Source organism: Jaculus jaculus, chromosome 10 (assembly GCF_020740685.1).
Source record: "Jaculus jaculus isolate mJacJac1 chromosome 10, mJacJac1.mat.Y.cur, whole genome shotgun sequence".
Classification (NCBI taxonomy): Eukaryota; Metazoa; Chordata; class Mammalia; order Rodentia; family Dipodidae; genus Jaculus; species Jaculus jaculus.
The window spans coordinates 80,210,127-80,228,820 of NC_059111.1; positions in this window are offsets into that span (position 1 = coordinate 80,210,127).

Genomic DNA, 18,694 nt, shown 5'->3' on the forward strand with positions numbered 1-18,694 from the left:
ATCTGAAGGAAGTTTTTCAAATGATTCCTGAATCAGGTTTATTTTATACCTCCTATCTTCTCATCTTACTATAAAATTTAGTGTATTTCTCAGCAGAAATAAGAATCCATCTTCCATACTTGCCTCAGCTGCATTCACTGAAAGATCTCCTGTGTAGGAGAGGATTTCAAATAATGAAAAGTTTCAGCGCTATAAACATTTTAATATGTTTTATCAGAAGACCAACCATTAATGTGTTTTTGACTTTTATTTTTTATTAAATTGAACATATCATATATAGCAATGTTGTCAATGCACCTTCTTTTCTTGAAGAATCTTTTATTTTATGCATGCCCAAACATGTGCCCTGGCTGGAGAGATGGCTTAGTGGTTAAGCGCTTGCCTGTGAAGCCTAAGGACCCTGGTTCGAGGCTCAATTCCCCAGGACCCACATTAGCCAGATGCACAAGAGGGCACAGCATCTGGAGTTCATTTGCAGTGTCTGGAGGCCCTGGCACACCCATTCTCTGTCTCTCTCTGTCTCTATCTGCCTTTCTCACTCTGTCTGTCACTCTCAAATAAATAAATAAAAGTAAACAAAAAAATTTTTAAACGTGCCCAAGTTTTTCAGAATACTTCATGAAAGCAATAGCCTTCTTTTTTAAGATACAGATTTAATAATTACAAATTTGCATGTGTACATGAGGCAAGTTGCACACTGGCCTCTGGAACTTCAGATACTTTTGATCCTTCCAATGTCTGTTTCATCAGTCACATCAATTTTAGAGAAGAAAGAAGTGAGGGTGTTGTTACACAGAAACTCATGTAAAATAATAATGTTAATTGCTTTCAAAAGTGTCCTATTTAAAGCTGGGTGTGGTGGTGCACATCTTTAATCCCAGCATTTAGGAGGCAGAGATAGAAGGATTGCTGTGAGTTCAAGACCATTCTGAGACTACATAGTGATTTCCAGTTCAGCCTGGGCTAGAGCAAGACCCTACCTCTAAAACAACAACAACAAAAAAAGTGTCCTATTTGGATCATGTACAAAAACTTTGTACAATGTTATTTTCCTTGAAATATTATGCCAGGAATATTTAATATTATATTTTCAGAAATAAGCCTTTAAGTGAAGGAATATTTGATGTGCCATCTTTCTACATCCTTAGAAGCTAGATTTCTTAACTATTTATTTACTCCATTCTGCCAATAGGAAGATAATTTTGTTTCACCCAGTGCTGATATGCTTATGAACATATGTTGAAAATCAAATAAATTTTGTCTGTTTACTCTACTCTTAAAAGTGGAATCACCCTATATTTATAAGAAAAGTACAAACGGCTTCTAATTTTACTATCATCCCTTTGTCCATACTGTTCCAAGTTAAGTTCATGAACTCCATGGAGATGTAAAACAATATTACTTTCATTTGCAATTTTTGCATTATTTATATATAAAACATTTTATGTTCTTGTTAATTTTAACTGAATATATAAGAGAATCAATATTGTTTTATCAATGAATATTCATTCAGTGTTATCCAGCGAGCTTTTGTCATATGAAACACAAGCATATCTGATGTTTCCTTCAGTTTTATGGGGCCTAGAAGATCTTGGGAGGGAAATACAAACACAAATCTGTTGTGGATAGCTATATATTTATAATACATTTACAATATCTGTATGTGTGTTTAGCCAACTAAATCTACTTTTCTATATCCTATCTTCTTGTCAATCTGTCAATATCTTTATCATGAACATCATAAATAATGGACATATGTAGGCAGAGAAGAAGTTAAATAGAAATTTCTGGTATCACAGAATCAGAACTCATGGAGTAAAGAAACCTCACATATAAGATTGCTTGAACAGAAGTAACTAAAAATAAATTACAGAAACATTCCAAACTGGCATAAAGTGTGCACTGCCCTTTAACATTTTACTTATAATTATACATAAAATATAATAATTGTTTTAACCTATTTATTTTAAGCCATTACTATAACAGTCATTCAAGTGGGTTTATTTTCTTGTGACTACACAAATACATTCTTCTTGAAGAAAGTAAGAAATAGTCAATCATCTCTACTTGTTTTTGGAATCCAAGCAAAAAGCATATTATTAGTGTGACCATGTTTATAGAGAATGCAAAATTTGATGTGTGTAAACTTTATTTTTTAAAAATATTTCATTTCATTATTAATTTAAGAGGAGAAGGGAGAGATAGTGGAAGAGGCAGATAGAGAGTAAGAGAATGAGAACATAAGGGCATTTATTTACTGCAAATGAACTCCAGATACATGCATTTTCTTGTACATCTGGTTTATGTAGGTACTGAGGAATCAATTCTGGGTCCTTAGCTTTCACAATAAAGAAACTTAAGCACTAAGCAATCTCTCCAGCCCTGAACTTTATTTTTTTTTAACCCCTAGAGCAGAGAGAACTACTTCCTATAGTTCCACGTGAATTCTCCTCAGGCCTGTCGACTTTTGGAATGACTTATCTCAGAAAAATGCAAAGCTTCATATATGCTGATAGCTAATATTTTTTTCTGAGCTTGCTCTAAGAAAGGAATCTTAGTAATACAATTACTTTATATTCCATGTCTGAGAAGTTTTGATTCTGATGAATCTACCATTATTCTTATTGTATTTCTAGACTGAAAGATATTTGAAAAAAACTAGGTAAATGCTTCTATCATCTAGTTGTCATTTTAACATGCAATTTTAAGACTGCTCAGACTGATTAAGGTATCTAAAATGTCATCTGTTCTGCAGCCATACATATTACATTTTATTCTGGTGTGAAAAGGAGGTTTTAGGTAAATTACTATTTCCTTTCACCTTAAAAATAAAAAAAAAATGTTTATCCATGTATTATATTCATTAATTTGTTTATAAGTACAAATGTTTTCTGCAGAGATTATTTTAAAGGAATATTACAAAATTCCAAATAAGTAAAGAGGATCATCTTGTTTTGCTCATTCTCCTAATCACCAGTGATTAAGCAACAGTTTTCCACTGTCATCATGTGAGTCTTGACAACTCTGCAGCCTCAAAATAACCAGTTAGTGCCACAAATATAAAGGCCCCTTATATCTTCCTTTGGAAACAAAAGGCAAACTGTGCCAGTTAGAACTTTTAGCAGGTGACTAAATACAGATTTTTTTCTGGGAATTCATGGTACATTTTAAAATTGAAAAATCTTACTAGCATACTATTTTTTGAGTTTTCCTCTTTATTTCTATAATATAAACATGTTTATAGTAGTGGAAACTGCTGCTGTAAATATACATAGATAGATGATAAATAGAAATATGGTTTAACAGTGCATAAACTAGCTTTAACATCTCATATTATCAGTAAATAGTGAAAATTATCATAAATAGAAAAAGGGCACCATTTTATTTCTTGTTTTAACCAGAGACAATTAAGGAATCTTTCAGCAAACATAGCCTGCACCCGAAGCCAGTAATTATCAGCTGAATGGGGTAGTGAGAGGTAGGGCTAGCAGCCTCTAAGGTGTCCCTGTACCCAGAAGGATGAAGGTCCATTGTCACTCTACACAAACTCAACATCAACAAAGCACTGCACAATTTTAAGACATTGGCTTTTTGAATCTATAAGTCTTTCCCCAACCTTCCTTGGATAACAAGGACCATCAGAAAGCCTGGCTTCCTTCCATTAAAGGTAGTGTTGATGGGATATAGTAATGGCTTAGCAGTTAAGGCCCTTGCCTGCAAATCCATAGGACCCAGGCTCGATTCCTAGTTTCCTAGTATACATGTAACTCAGATGTGCAAGGTGGTGCATGAGTCTGGAATTCATTTGCAGTGGTTAGAACTCAAAATAAATAAATAAATAAATAAATAAATAAATAAATAAATAAATAAATGAATGAATAAATAAAAAACAAGGAGTTTTCATAAAGGACAACCAGAGCCTGCCAAGATTAGATTTCTTTCTTTCTTTTTTTTTTTCTTTTCTTTTTGATATTTTGACCTTGTTTTAATTACAGACATAAAATATTGATAGCATTGGACTTCCGGCCAAGATGGCAACCACCTAACTGTGCTGCACATCCCAGGGAAAGAAAAGCAAAACATTAAGGGTTTACTGGGTCATTAAGGAATATAAATCTCTAATAGATTCCAAATGGGAGGGCGCAGGGGGGAAAAAGCAGGCAACCACTGATTCCCTCAAGGGCAGGTAGCCCAAACCTCCCCCCAAGCAGCTGCCATACCCATAGTTCCAGCTTCAGGAAACTTCCGCACTTAGTGTAGGAAAAGGGTCCCAGGCCAACATAGTTCCACTTGCCACACTGCACAGGGCAATAACCCTGCTACCCCTGCCCACGAGTGACCTTGGCCAGGCTACACCTGCTGGCCCATTGGTGCTCAGGCCCCTTTGATCAATTTGCCATGCCAAACACATGATGTCACGCAGATTCCTGTTTATGCAAGCTTAGCCTGCTCCAGCAATTTGTTCACTTACTGCTCTGGCTGCCACACATTCAGGCAGGAGCTCAGGCCCATTGCAACTGCCCATGCGAGCTCAGGCTGTCTCTGTCTGTGCTTGTGCCAACACAGGTGCCAGGCCCTCCCTGTCTGCCATGCTATCAGACTGCCATTGTCCTGTTGCAGGGGGGCTCAGACTGCTTCCAGGTTCCAGTGTTCCCCCAGACTGGAGTTTGGGCTGCTTTGGTGCTTGGTGCCTCAGTGTCCCCTCTAGGGAGAGTGCAGGCAACTTTGGTGCCCCTGCCAGGCAGGAGCTCAAGTGGCTTTGACAAGTGAAAGCCATAGCCCAGACTGCTTGGCAACTGCCTCATGCTGCTTCACCTTCCCACTCTACTTGAGCCCAGGCTGATCCACCCACCTATTTGCCCATACACTGTGATGGGCAGACCATAGCACAAAAGAAATAACATGAAAAATCAAATGCAAGAAAATCCAATTAGATAAAACAGTCCTGCAATGAACATCTCTAATCAAAACATAGAAGAGACATTAGGAACAGAACACCAAAGTGAAGCTATGAGCAATGCAACCCTGACCAAGCTACTGGTAGAACTTGCAGAAAAGCAACAAAGAATGGATAATCATGTGGATTATACCATCACTAGACTAGACCTAATGGATAAGAAAATGGAAGGAGTTCAAGGAAAGTTAAGAGATATGAGGGAGAATGAAAAAAAAAAAAAAAAAAGAGGACCTCAAAAATCAGCTGGCAATGCTAAAGGAAGACATAAAGAAATGCAAGGATGAATTCCAAGAAACAGCACGGAAATCAGAAAATGATGTGAAAAGGAAGCTTGACAGAGGCATGGAAACTAAAAAAAGTAGTAGAAAATGCAAACCTAATTGAGCAGGTCCAAAACTCTCTAGAAGCTCTCAATAATAGTCAGCCATGTGGAGGATAGAAACTCTGATCTGGAAGACAGGATGGAAGAAACAGTTCGAGAGTTCAAAAATTTCAGTAAGTTTAAAAGTTTCTGTGAACAGAACATGAGGGAATTGTGGGATACCCTTCAACATCATATTATCAGGATCATTGAAATACAAGAAGGAGAAGAAATTCAGACCAAAGGCACAGAGAACTTATTTAACCTGGAAACTAAACAGCACACTTTAAAACAATAAATGGATAGTGGATGAAATAAAAAATGAAACTGTAAAACCTTTAGAAATGAATGATGATGAGAACACATCATACCAAAACTTATGGGACACAATGAAGGTGGTTCTCAGGGGAAAATTCATAGCACTCAATGCCTTCATAACAAAGACAGAGAGATACAAAATCAACAACCTACCCATTCACTGTAGGCACTGGCAAAGCAAGAAAAATCCAACCCAAAAAGCTCTAGAAGAAAAGAAATAATTAAAATCAGAGCAGAAATTAATGAATTAGAAACTAAGAAAATAATTAAGGCAATTGACAAAACAAGAACTGGTTCTTTGAAAAAATAAACACTATTCACAAACCCTAGCCAATTTGATCTAGCAAAAAAAAAAAAAAAGAGGTGCTTCAAATTAACAAATTTCAAAATGAAAAAGGAGAGATCACAGCTCACAGCAGACATAAATGAAATTGGGAGAACCATCAGAACTTATTTCAAAAACCTCTACTCCACAAAACTGGATACTGTGGAGGAGATGGATAAATTCCTGGACACATAATATCTATCAAAGCTAATCTTAAAGCAGATTAATCTCCTAAACAAACCTATAAACTCATTGAGATTGAAAAAGTAATAAAAAAAACCTCCCCAAAAAGAAGACTCCAGGACCAGATGGCTTCTCAGCTGAATTCTATCAAGCCTTCATGGAAGAACTCAAACCAATCTTCCTCAAATTGTGCCACACAATTGGAGAACAGAGAAAGCTACCCAACTTCTTTTATGAAGCTAGTATCACCCTAATTCCAAAACCAGGCAGAAATGCCACAAGAAAACAACAACAACAACAACAAAAAACCTACCAAACTATTTACCTGATGAACATAGATGCAAAGATCCTGAACAAAATCCTCACAAACAGTTTCGAACAACACATCAAAAGCATTATCCAACTTGACCAAGTGGGACTCATCCCAGTAACAGAGGGGTGGTTCAACATATGGAAATCTGTCAATGTAATACACCATGTAAACAAGCTTAGACACACAAAAAAACACATGATGATTTCGATAGATGCAGAAAAGGCCTCTGACAATATGCAACATCACTTCATGATCAAAACACTGGAGAGAATTGGCATGGTTGGTTCCTGTCGTAACATAATAAAGGCAATATACAAAGCTCTAAAGGCCCAAATAATACTTAATGGAGAGAGACTGGAGGAATTCCCACTGAGATCAGGACCAAGACAGGGTTGTCTACTCTCACTTCTGCTCTTCAATATAGTACTGGAAATCCTAGCTCAAGCAATAAGACAGGAGAAAGAAATAAAAGGGATATAATTTGGAAAGGAAGAAGTTAAGTTATCCCTATTTGCTGATGACATGATTGTATATGTAATAGACCCAAGAGACTCCATCTCAAAACTTCTGAAGGTGATTAACTGCTATAGAAAAGTAGCAGAATGCAAAGTCAATGCACAAAAATCAGTAGCCTTTCTATACACAAATGACAAAGATATAGAGAAAGAAATAAGGGACATGGACACATTTTCAATAGCAACAACAATAACAACAAAATAAAATGCCTTGGAATAATGTTAACCAAGGAAGTGAAAGATCTATACAACAAAAACCTAAAAGCATTCAAAAAAGACATTGAGGAGGAATTGAGAAAATGGAAAGACCTCCCATGCTCATGGATAGGCAGAATTAACATTGCGAAGATGGCAATCCTACCAAATACAATATACAGATTTAATGCAATTCCAATTAAAATCCCAACATTGTTCTTCACAAAGATAGAAAAAGTGATCTTAGATTTCTTAGGGAAAGGCAGAAGGCCTCGCATATCCAAACATATTCTCAGCAAAAGAAATACCTCTGGAAGCATCACCATACCTGATCTAAAGCTATATTACAAAGCCATAGTAATAAAAACAGCATGATACTGGCTTGAAAACAGGAGTATAGACCAATGGAATAGACTTGAGGACCCAAAATTTGGGTTAAGCAACTATAGCTACTTGATATTCAACAAAGGCCCAAACAATATAGGCTTGGAAAAAGACAGAATCTTCAACAAATTGTGCTGGACAAACTGGATGACCATATACAGGAAACATTGACACCAAGGAAATTGAAATTTGATCCACACATTTTGCCATGCATTAAACTCAAGTCGAAATGGATAAAAGACCTCAATATAAGACCAGACACTCGACTACTACTCGAAGAAAATATAGGAAGTACTTTCCATGATATAGGAATGGAAAAAGACTTCCTGAACAAAACCCCAGAAGCTCATGAACTTCAACAGTCACTCAACCAATGGTATGACATGAAGCTTGTTGGGAGCTATGAACCAAACCTCAGCCATGTTGACAGAAACCGCCATATAGCAAGGTAAGTTTCTATTTCCTCATCTAATGATCTATTACCAGAACTTTATGCCTGGGTGATAGCCTCTCCTGGTGTTGCCAGTAATTGATGAAGAAACAAAGAAATTGCATTTATCCAGTAACCCTGTGATCTCTGGCCTGATTATGACTCCTTCCCCCTACAACCCTATAAATACCTATGTGTAAAAATAAACTTCGAGACTTTGACAAATACCTAGCTTGGTCTCCTTCTTGTGTCTGTTTGCCTTCCCCCATTCAGGTTAACTTCCCCTCGAGTCCTTGTTCGACTCCCTGCTGGCTGGGGCAGAAGCTGAAGAGTTTCTTTACAGTCAAGCACACTATAAACAAAGCCAATAGATTACCCACAGAATGGGAGGAAAAATTTGCTGACTCTCCAACTGACAGAGGCCTAATCTCTAGAGTCTACAAACAACTCAAAAAACTAAACAGTAAAAAGTAAAGCAACCCACTTACAAAATGGGGCAAAGAGCTGAACAGGTAGTTCACAGAGGAATAAATACAAATTGCAAACACACACTTAAGAACATGTTCATCAACCCTAATCATCAGAGAAATGCAAGTTAAAACAACTATGAGATTCCACCTTACCCCAGTAAGGATAGCAAACATCAAAAAATAAAGTGACAATAAATGCTGGTGAGGATGTGAAGAATTAGTAACACTCATTCACTCTTCGTGGGAATGTAAGATGGTACAATCACTTTGGAAACCAACATGGAGACTCCTGAAAAAGCTGACTATATAGATACCACCAGACCCAGTTATTCCCTTACTGGGCATCTATCCTAGAACCGTTAAAACACAGGCCAGAGATATTTGCTCAACCATGTTTGTAGTGGCTCAATTCATAATAGCTAAGAGCTGGAATCAACCCAGATGTCCATCACCTGAAGAATGGATAACTAAGATGTGGTATATCTACACAATGGAATTCTATACAGCAGTAAGAAAAAATGACACAATAAAATTTGAGGTAAAATGTTTGAACCTGAAACAGATCATTTCCAGTGAACTTACCCACTCACAGAAAGAAAATCTCCACAGAGTCTCACTCATCTACAGCATCTAACCTGAATCTACATAAGATGTCTTACATACCCAGCAAGCAGCTCATGGACTAGATAATAGGATGGGTGGGGAGGGGAAGGGAGGGAGTGGGAAATACAAATTGAGACCCAAACAGCAATAATACCACAAAATTCTATATCCTAGAAGGCAGACTAAATGGCTGAACCTTCACCAGGCCTTTAGAGGGAATACCTGAGCCACAGAACACTGGAGAGGGTATGATGAAGAATAACCTTAATCTTCTACAGCGTCTCTCTCTCTCCGCCCTTCTCTCTAACTCTTTTATATTAGTTATCTTTTTATTCCTTTTCTTAGTAGGCACTGACCTGTAACTCCCAGTACCAGCATGTGGCTATCATCCACAATGAGCTTTTGATCAGAGAGACCTACAAGGTTTCCTAAGAGAAAGACAGACTTCTGTCAGAGTACTTGATAATCACCAAAGGTCAGTGATAAGACCCTACTGCTAAAGACACCTTATGCAGTTGACACATAAAGTGGAATGGCATTGTTGGAAGCTGGCAGAGAGTCAGTCCCCAGACAGTTAGCATGGCTAGTGCCAGAAGGTGCTACATGGGTGACTGGGGAAAAATGACCAATACCTGTCCAAGCAACTCATGGTCTATCTCACTGAGCAGCAAATAACCTGTCATGATGCTCACACAAATACAATAGTGGTACACAGCCATGGTGGGAAACCAACTACTCTTGATTTGGCTAACTGATCCCCTCAGTGGCACAGGATCCATAGCTGGATCTGGGAAACAAGTCAGAACCATATACAAACATAAGCCCACCCTCCATTACCAAGCTACTACCAATAGTGGGCTACAAGAGGGCCTACACCTATTAAATTCTCTATTAAAAAGTAAGGGTTATCTCATTTGTCTGGTGCTAACTTACTCTCATTTGGAGAATCTGCTTCTCTTTTTCAGATAGACATAGATCCTAAGGAGAGAGCCACCCTATCATACCTCAAAAGGGCCCCACCTGAAACTAAGAACAATTGGAGAAACAATCAAGGGTTCTATTTTCTTGGTGAACTGGTACCAGCAGAAGAGTAAAGGAGATCAACACAGAGAAAAACCAACTCCTACCAAATCAGATATCTAGAGACCCAGAGGCCCCCAACACCTCATCACTGAAACAGACCAAAAATGAACCCAACATGGCTCATGGAAATTTGTAGACGAGGGGGTGGAAAGAATGTCAGAGCCACATTTTGGGTCATGATATGCAGAGACATTTACCCTATCCATAACTGTGGGCTAACTCCAGAATGCGTGACCCATATACCTCAACAAGGAGAGGAAAGGGGGAGGGGTAGGACATGGATGACCCTAAAAATGGTACCACCTTGACTGTAGTCACTGAGTACAAAACTAATTAATAAAAAAAAAATATTGATACCATAACAAATCCAAGAAAATATCATCTTTAATAGGTTGAAATTAGTGACCTAATTATTAATAATTAATATCAGTAGAAAATTATCCATATTTATTTGTTTATTTATGTGCTTATTTATTCTGAGACAAGACCTCACTATGTAGCTTTCGCTGACCTGTTAGCCTTGAACTTGTAGCCATCCTCCTACTTCTGCATCCTGAGTGCAGAGATTACAGTATGTGTGGTAATATTTGTGACGTCTCTCTTCAGATGCATGTACTCCATGCACATGTGTGCAGAGGGCAGAAGAGGATATCAGTTACTCTGTTTCACTCTTCTACCTTGTTTCCTTGAAACAGAGTCTCTTACTAAACCTAGAAGTCACAGTTTTTTGTTTTTTTTTTTTTCATTTACACTGGCTGACCAGTGAGCCCCCAGCTACTCTTTTGTCTTTTCCCCAGTCAGCTCTGGGAATTCTTTTTCTTTTCTTTTTTTCTTCTTTGTTTTGTAATTTTCTCTTTCTTTTTTTATTTATTATTATCAACAACATAATTTGTGTGAATATATGTTGTTACACTCTTTTGCCTCATCCCTGCCCCATTCCAAAGAGGATCCACCTTAGTGGGAGCGGGAGTCAGTTTTGGGGGCAGGCAATGCCTCTGGGCATGATGTATGAACATGTGCTCTTATTATCTTTCTGCCCTCTCTTATGCAAAATTTATGAACTGGGATGGGTGTGTTTTATGTTCGCTTCAGTGGTGAGCCCTTAGGAGCCTCTGGATCCCTGCTTTGGTAAATGTTCAATATCCTCAGAGTATGTCTCCATCACCTTGGCTCTGATTGTTAGGTTCACAATGGAAACACCTGCAATTTGGCTGAAGTGAAAGGGGTGGTTATCTCCTCAGGTTTCTGCCTTCTGAAAATGAAAAGCAGAGTATCCAATGGAGTGTGCACTCACCATATTTTAAGTGGGATAAGCATTATTAATTTAGTGAGAATTTGATGTATGTAACCCCTCTTTTAACCAAAGACTAGTGACAGCTTAAAACTTCAGAGCATAGTCTTTGTCTCCATAGGATTCTGACCTGGTTCTCAGTTCCAATATGGGTTCCTTCACACTGAGAGGAACTCATAGCCAATCAGAAAGCTACTGGTTACTCACCAAGGCTGTGTGCCACCTTTGCACAGATATGTGCATCCTTTCAGTGTGTTTGCTTAGACCTATGGTTGTTCAAACCATTGTTGGCCACTTTCCTACAGTAGCACATGTAGCACTTTCCAGAATAGATGTGCTAACTGTCTGGAGACTGTCTCTCTTTTTGAACATCTATCTATCTCCCTATCTATCTATCTATCTATCTATCTATCTATCTATCTATCTATCTATCGAGAGAGAGAGACAACTTCTATTCTTTTTTTTTTTAATTTATTTATTTATTTATTTGAGAGTGACAGACACAGGGAGAAAGACAGATAGAGGGAGAGAGAGAGAATGGGCGCTCCAGGGCTTCCAGCCACTGCAAACGAACTCCAGACGCGTGCGCCCCCTTGTGCATCTGGCTAACGTGGGACCTGGGGAACCGAGCCTCGAACCGGGGTCCTTAGGCTTCACAGGCAAGTGCTTAACCACTAAGCCATCTCTCCAGCCCCAACTTCTATTCTTACACACAACAAACTATGGTATTTCCCTCCTCCCCCCCACTTTCCCCTTCATAACTCTGCTTTTCATCATATCCCCTCCCTCTCTCCATTAGTCTCTCTTTTTATTTGATGTCATCATCTTTTTCTTATATTATGAGGGTCTTGTGTAGGTATTTCTAGGCATTTTAAGGTCTTGGATATCAAGGCCAATTTCTGTCCAGACAGTTGTATGTAAGGAGTGGTGCCCTTCCTTTGGCTCTTACATTCTTTCTGCCACCTCTTCCGCAATGGAGCCTGAGCCTTGGAAGGTGTGAGAGGTTTCAGTGCTGGATACTCCTCCATCCCTTCTTTCAGCACTATGTTGCCTTTTGGGTCATCCTAGTGGTCATTGTCATCTGAAAAAAAAAAAAGCTTCTGTAACCAGAAGTGAGAATAGCATTAATATATGAGTATGGACATTAAATGTAGTGCTTACAGGGCAATTTGGTGAGAATAACATATGCATTTATCCAGACAAGAGCAGGCTTTATACATAAAGGCTCATGTCCACCCTTGCCATGGGCTTTGGATTAGGTTTCAGTATCAGGCATGCATTTCCTCCCATGGTGAGGGGTTAAGTCCAATTAGAGAGCAGTTGTTTTCCCCCAGAGCAGTCATGCCACTATTACCACTATGGCACTCGTTCAGTATTTGGCCTGTCTGGCCAAACTTGAGGTTTCCATTGTCCACTTTTTTTTTTTTTTTTTTTTTTACTGCAGATGACATCTGTATTCAATAAGGCTGCATACAGAGCAGCTTTTTCCAGCTTTCAGATGGCTAGGCTACAGGGAAGAGTTTTTTTTCTGCTCAGCACTAGCTTGATTTCTCAGTGAGTCTCCAACTCAGGCATGAGAAGTCTTCAGCAATAGGGTCTTATGATCTCTTTCTCGTGGGAAACCAAGGGCCTTGGCAATAGCCTATAATGTTTTGGAGGCAACAAAGACCTCCCTGGCTAACAACTCACTGGAAAGTATCCCATCCCTGGCTCTGAAAACTTTCTTGTACCAATCTATGTGAATGTGCCATTATTCAAGAAAGTGGATTTTCATTTGTCTTATTCAGAATATCTTAAATTTTGGTTGACCCTCCCCCCCACACCGTTCTTTTATACAATCTCTTCCCTTGACCTCGCTTAGGCCTTTCCCCTCCCTGTAATCTGTTCTCCTACACACACACACACAGACACACAGACACACACACACACACACACACACACACACACACACACACACACACACACAATCTCCAGCCCCTTAAGACTCTCCCTTTCCTCCCTTATAGCCTTTTTTTTTAGCTTATGGGCCTCTGCTACTGATTTTTGGTTCCAAATCACACACACGTCTATACATTTGTAGCTAGGATCTACATATGAGAGAGAACATGTGACATTTTGGCTTTCTGGGCCTGGGTTGGCTCACTTAGTGTAATCCTTTCCAGATCTACCATTTCTCTGCAAATCTCATAATTTCGTTTTTTCTACCACTGAATAGAACTCCATTGTATAGATGTACCACCTCTTTATTATCCATTCATCTAGGCTGGTTCCATTTCCTAGATATTGTGAATACAGCAGCAAAAAACATGGTTGTGCAAGTATCTCTAAGGTATTAAGAAGTGTCCTTAGGATATATGCCTAAGAGTGCTATAGTAGGATTAAATGGCAAATCCATTTTTAGTTGTCTCAAGAACCTCCACACTGATTCCCACAATGGCTGTTCCAGATTACATTCCCACCAGCAGTGTAGAAAGGTTCCCATTTTATTGCATCCTTCCCAACATTTATTGTCATTTGTTTTTTTGATGGTGGCCATTCTGACGGAGAGAGATGGAATCTCAAGGTAGTTTTAATTTGCCCTTCCATGATGGCTAAGAATGTAGAAACCTTTTTTTAGATGTTTATATGCCATCTATATTTCTTCTGATGAGAAATCTCTATTTAACTCCAAAGCCCATTTTTTATTGAGTTGTTTGATTTCTTATTGTTCTGCTTTTTAAGTTCTTTTTATATTTTGGATATTAATCCTCTGTCAGTTGTATAGCTGGCAAGGATTTTCTCCCATTCTGTAGGTTGTTGCTTTGTTCTATTCACAGTGTCCTTTGCTGTACAAAAGCTTTATAATTTCATGAGATCCCAGTAGTTGATTAGTGGTTTTAACTTCTGAGAAATTATGGATATATTCAGAAAGTCATTACCTGTGCCAATATGTAGAAGGATTTCCCCTCCCTTTCCCTCTAGCAATTTCAGAGTTTCATGTCTGGTATTAAGGTCCCTGATCCACTTGGATTTGATTCTTGTGCATAGAGAAAGACAAGGATCTATTTTCATCTTTCTGCATATAGCTATCCAGTTTTCCCAGCACCACTTGCTGAAGAGCTGTCTTTTCTCCATGAATATTTTTACTTTTTTTTTTTTTTTGTCAAAATCAGATAGCTATAGCTGCCTGGATTAACATCTGGGTCCTCTATTCTGTTTCATTGATCTATGCTCTATGTTAGCAGCATATGGTTTCTTCAACAATATGTTCTCACTTTTTTCTTGAGGCATGTAATCAAGTGCATTGGCAGAAGCCTGTCTTGTCTTGGATACCTCTTAGGTCTCTATAATCAACAACTCATTGTGGGTAGCAACCGATTTCTCATACTGGGAGTTATAGGCCTGGCAGGGGGTGATTAAGGTTAGGCTGTGTCCCACCCACTCCATGGCCTTTCTTTTCTTGTGCTCCTACCTTACTCCTGCTGAGGGTTTTATCTTTTAGTCTATCTTCAACAATAAAGGTCTCTGTGGTAGCAGTTCATTTTGGATTTATTTTTGTATTTTTTCCTCCCACCATTTCCTTCCCTTCCCTCCAAACCCTCTATTCCTATGATATGAGCCTTGAGTTGCCTATCAGGTATGTCAGCCACTTGAGCTGGTCCAGGTTATGGGCTGCTGATAAGTGAGACCATGCAACACTTGTCTTTCAGTGATTGTGTGGGTTAACTGACTATGATCTTTTCAAAGTCTACTCATTTTTCTATAAACTTCATTTTAGCATTTTTTTTCTTAGTGCTGAGTAGAATTCCATTGTGTAAATGTACCACAAATTTGTTATCCATTGATTTAATGATGGGCAACTTGAACAACTATAAACATGGTTGAGCAAGTATCTTTGTAGTGAAACATGGAGTGTTTAGGCTGTATGCCCAATAAGGGAATAAATGGGTTTGTGGGTAGCTCTATAGTCATTCTTTTCAGTAATCTCCATATTGATTTCCATAGTGGTTGTGTGGTTGTACAAGTTTACATTCCCACCAACAGTGGATTAGGCTCTCCTTCCTCATATCCTCAACAAAATTTGTTGTTGTTGTTGTTGTTTGTTTGTTTGTTTGTTTGTTTGTTTGTTTTTTCGAGGTTGGGTCTCACTCTGGCTTAGGATGACCTGGAATTCACTATCATCTCAGGGTGGCCTTGAACTCATGGTGATCCTTCTACCTCTGTCTCCTGAGTGCTAGGATTAAAGGCATGTGCTACCACGCCCAGCTGTTGTTTGTCTTTTTAATGATTGTCATCCTTACTAGAGTAAGGTGGAATCTCATTAATTGTTTCAATTAGCATTTCCCTGATGGTTAGAATGTTGGGACATTTTAAGTGTGTGTTAGTCATTTGTATTTCTTCCTCTGAGAACTCAAAGTTAAGTTCTCTTCCCATTGTAGAGTGGGTTGTTTGATTATTTATTATTTAGTTTTTTGAGTTCTTTGTACATTCTAGATATTAGGCCTCTGTCAGTGGTATAGCTCACAAAAGTTTTTTTCCATCTTTAATTCTGTTCTATTGGTCTATGTTTCTGTTTTTTGCCAGTACCATGCTATTTTTGTTACTATGCCTTTGTAATAGCTTTAGAGCAGGTATGGTGATATCTCCAGGGGATTTTTCTTCACTGAAGATATATTTGGCTATTTGAGGCCTGCTGCCATTGCACATGAATTTTGAGATTTTTTTTTCTATCTCTTTGAAGAATGATGCTGGAATTTAAATTGGAGTTGTATTAAGTCTATATATTGCTTTTGGTAGAATTGTCATTTTCACAATATTAATTCTACCTATTCAGGAGCATTGAAGGTCTTTCCATCTGCTCAAGTCCTCCTCAACTTCTTTTTTGAGTTTCTTTATGTTTACATTATATAAGTCTTTAACATCATTGATTAATGTTATTCCAAGGTATTTAATTTATTTGTTGCTATTGAAACTGGGACAGCCTTTCTTATTTCTTTCTCTGTATATTTATCATTTGCATGTTGAAAGGCTACTTACTGTTGTGTTTTGAATTTGTATCCTGTCATTTTACTTAAGGAATTAATCACTGTTAGAAGTCTTGAGGTGGAGACTTTCAGGTCACTTATTTAGAATCTTGTTACCTGCAAACAGGGCTAACTTGATTTCTTCCTTTCCAATTTGTTTCCATTTTATTTCTTACTCCTGTCTTATTACTTGGGTTAGGATTCTAGTATTGTGTTGAAGAACAATGGTGAGAGTGTGCAACCCTGTCTAGTTCCTGATCTAAATGGGAACTCTTTGAGTCTTTCCCCTTGAATATTACTTGGGCTTTAGGTGCTGTATATATAGCCTTTATTGTGCTTACATAGAAACCATCCATGCTTATTCTCTCCAGTGTTTTGATCATAAAGTGGTGTTGTATTTTTGTCAAAGAGTTTCTCTGCATCAATTAAGATGATCATGTGGTTCTTGTGGTGAAGTTTATTTATGTTATGTGTTATATCGACTGATTTCCATATTTTGAACCATCTCTGTATACCTTGGATGAAGTCTACTTGATCAAGGTAGATAATGATTTAAACGTGTTGTTGAATTCAGTTTGTGAAGATTTTGTTTAGTTTTTTTTTTTTTTTTTTAATCTACATTCATCAGGGATATAGGCCAATAGTTTTCTTTTATTGTTGTATATCTGTCTGGCTTGGTATGAGAATGATGCTTTTTTTGGTTTTTCAAGGTAGGGTCTCACTCTTGTCCAGGCTGACCTGGAATTAACTCTGTCATCTCAGGGTGGCCTTGAACTCATGGCTATCCTCCTACCTCTGCCTCCCAAGTGCTGGGATTAAAGGTGTGTGCCACCACGCCCGGCCCTAGACTTTTTCTTTGGAGGGAAGCTTTTGCTTTTGATTACTTTTCCAATCTCCATGAGTGTGATATGCTTGATTAGGAGATTAACCTGCTCTGAGTTTGCTTGTGATAGGTGGTATGTGGGCAGGAATTCATCCATTTCTTCCAAATTATCCAATTTTGTGGAGTAGAGATTTTAGAAATATATCCTGATAATTCTTTTAATTTCATTAATGTCTGTTGGGACCTCTCTTTTTTCTTTTCTGATTAGATAATTTGAGATATCTCTCTTTTTCTCACTTGATCAAATTGGCCAGGGGTTTATCAATCTTTAAAAATTTTTTTTTTCAAAGAAATGTCTTTTGTTTCATCTATTTTCTCAACCATTTTCTCAGTTTGCAATTCTGGGACTAGGGAACATGGAGGTAGAGAAGGAACTGGAAGCTCTGGCCCACTCTGGATTTCTCATTTATCTCTGAGCCCTGTCCTTCTTCCAATCTGGTCAGCTTGGCTAGCCTATATATAGCTACAAGAATATTTACTGATTTTGATTTTAGTATTGCAACTCTAGCGTTTACTTCAAGTGCTTGCTATATTTTCAAAGAAAAATAAGACAAAACTACTAACTTTCTAGGTAAGTCCCCAAAAGAAGGACTCAGTATAAAATAGACTTCTGAATGCAAAGAAACTGTCAACAGTGGCATTAAGAATTAGAAGACTTTTGTAGGAATTAAAAGTAAATGAAACTATCTGTAGATTTAAAGCAGGAAGAAATTATAGCAAATAGCAGTAATGACTAAAGAAGTATTTAAGAATTCTTTAAAAATATAAAGAATACCTAAAAATACCTCTAATAGATGGGAAATGAGAACAGAAAAAGGTTTTGTAATTTGGTCATGAAATAAGATAATGGGGATAGATGAAATATGAGTAAATATATTTATTTCTCTTGGTTTATTAAATCATATTTACAAGTTGAAGCAAATATCACAATAGTATATGATGTGATTCTCGGGAAGAATTTAGAAGCAATAAAGGCTGTTATATATTAAAAGCTAGGAGGGAAGTGCAATTTTCTATAATGTACCAAAGACATTAAATTGCCATTATCTGCAGATAATGATGTAAACATATAGCCCATTTTATAGTACTTGTTATATCATGTACACAATACTATATTTAATGTGTAATATATTATCATCTGCACAAGTGTGCATTACATATTCTGTCTTAAATCTACAGTTCTGAATTTCTATCCAAAGCTAAATAATTGTTGCAAAAAGTAGAAATACACATGTATGACCTACATTTGCTCTCCAAATCTGTTGCATTTGTCTTTAAATTTTTAAAAAAAATATTTCTATTTATTTACTTGCAAGCAGGGAGAGAGAAAGAGAGAGAGGGAGAGATGGAGATAGAGAAGACAGAGAATGAAATGGTGAA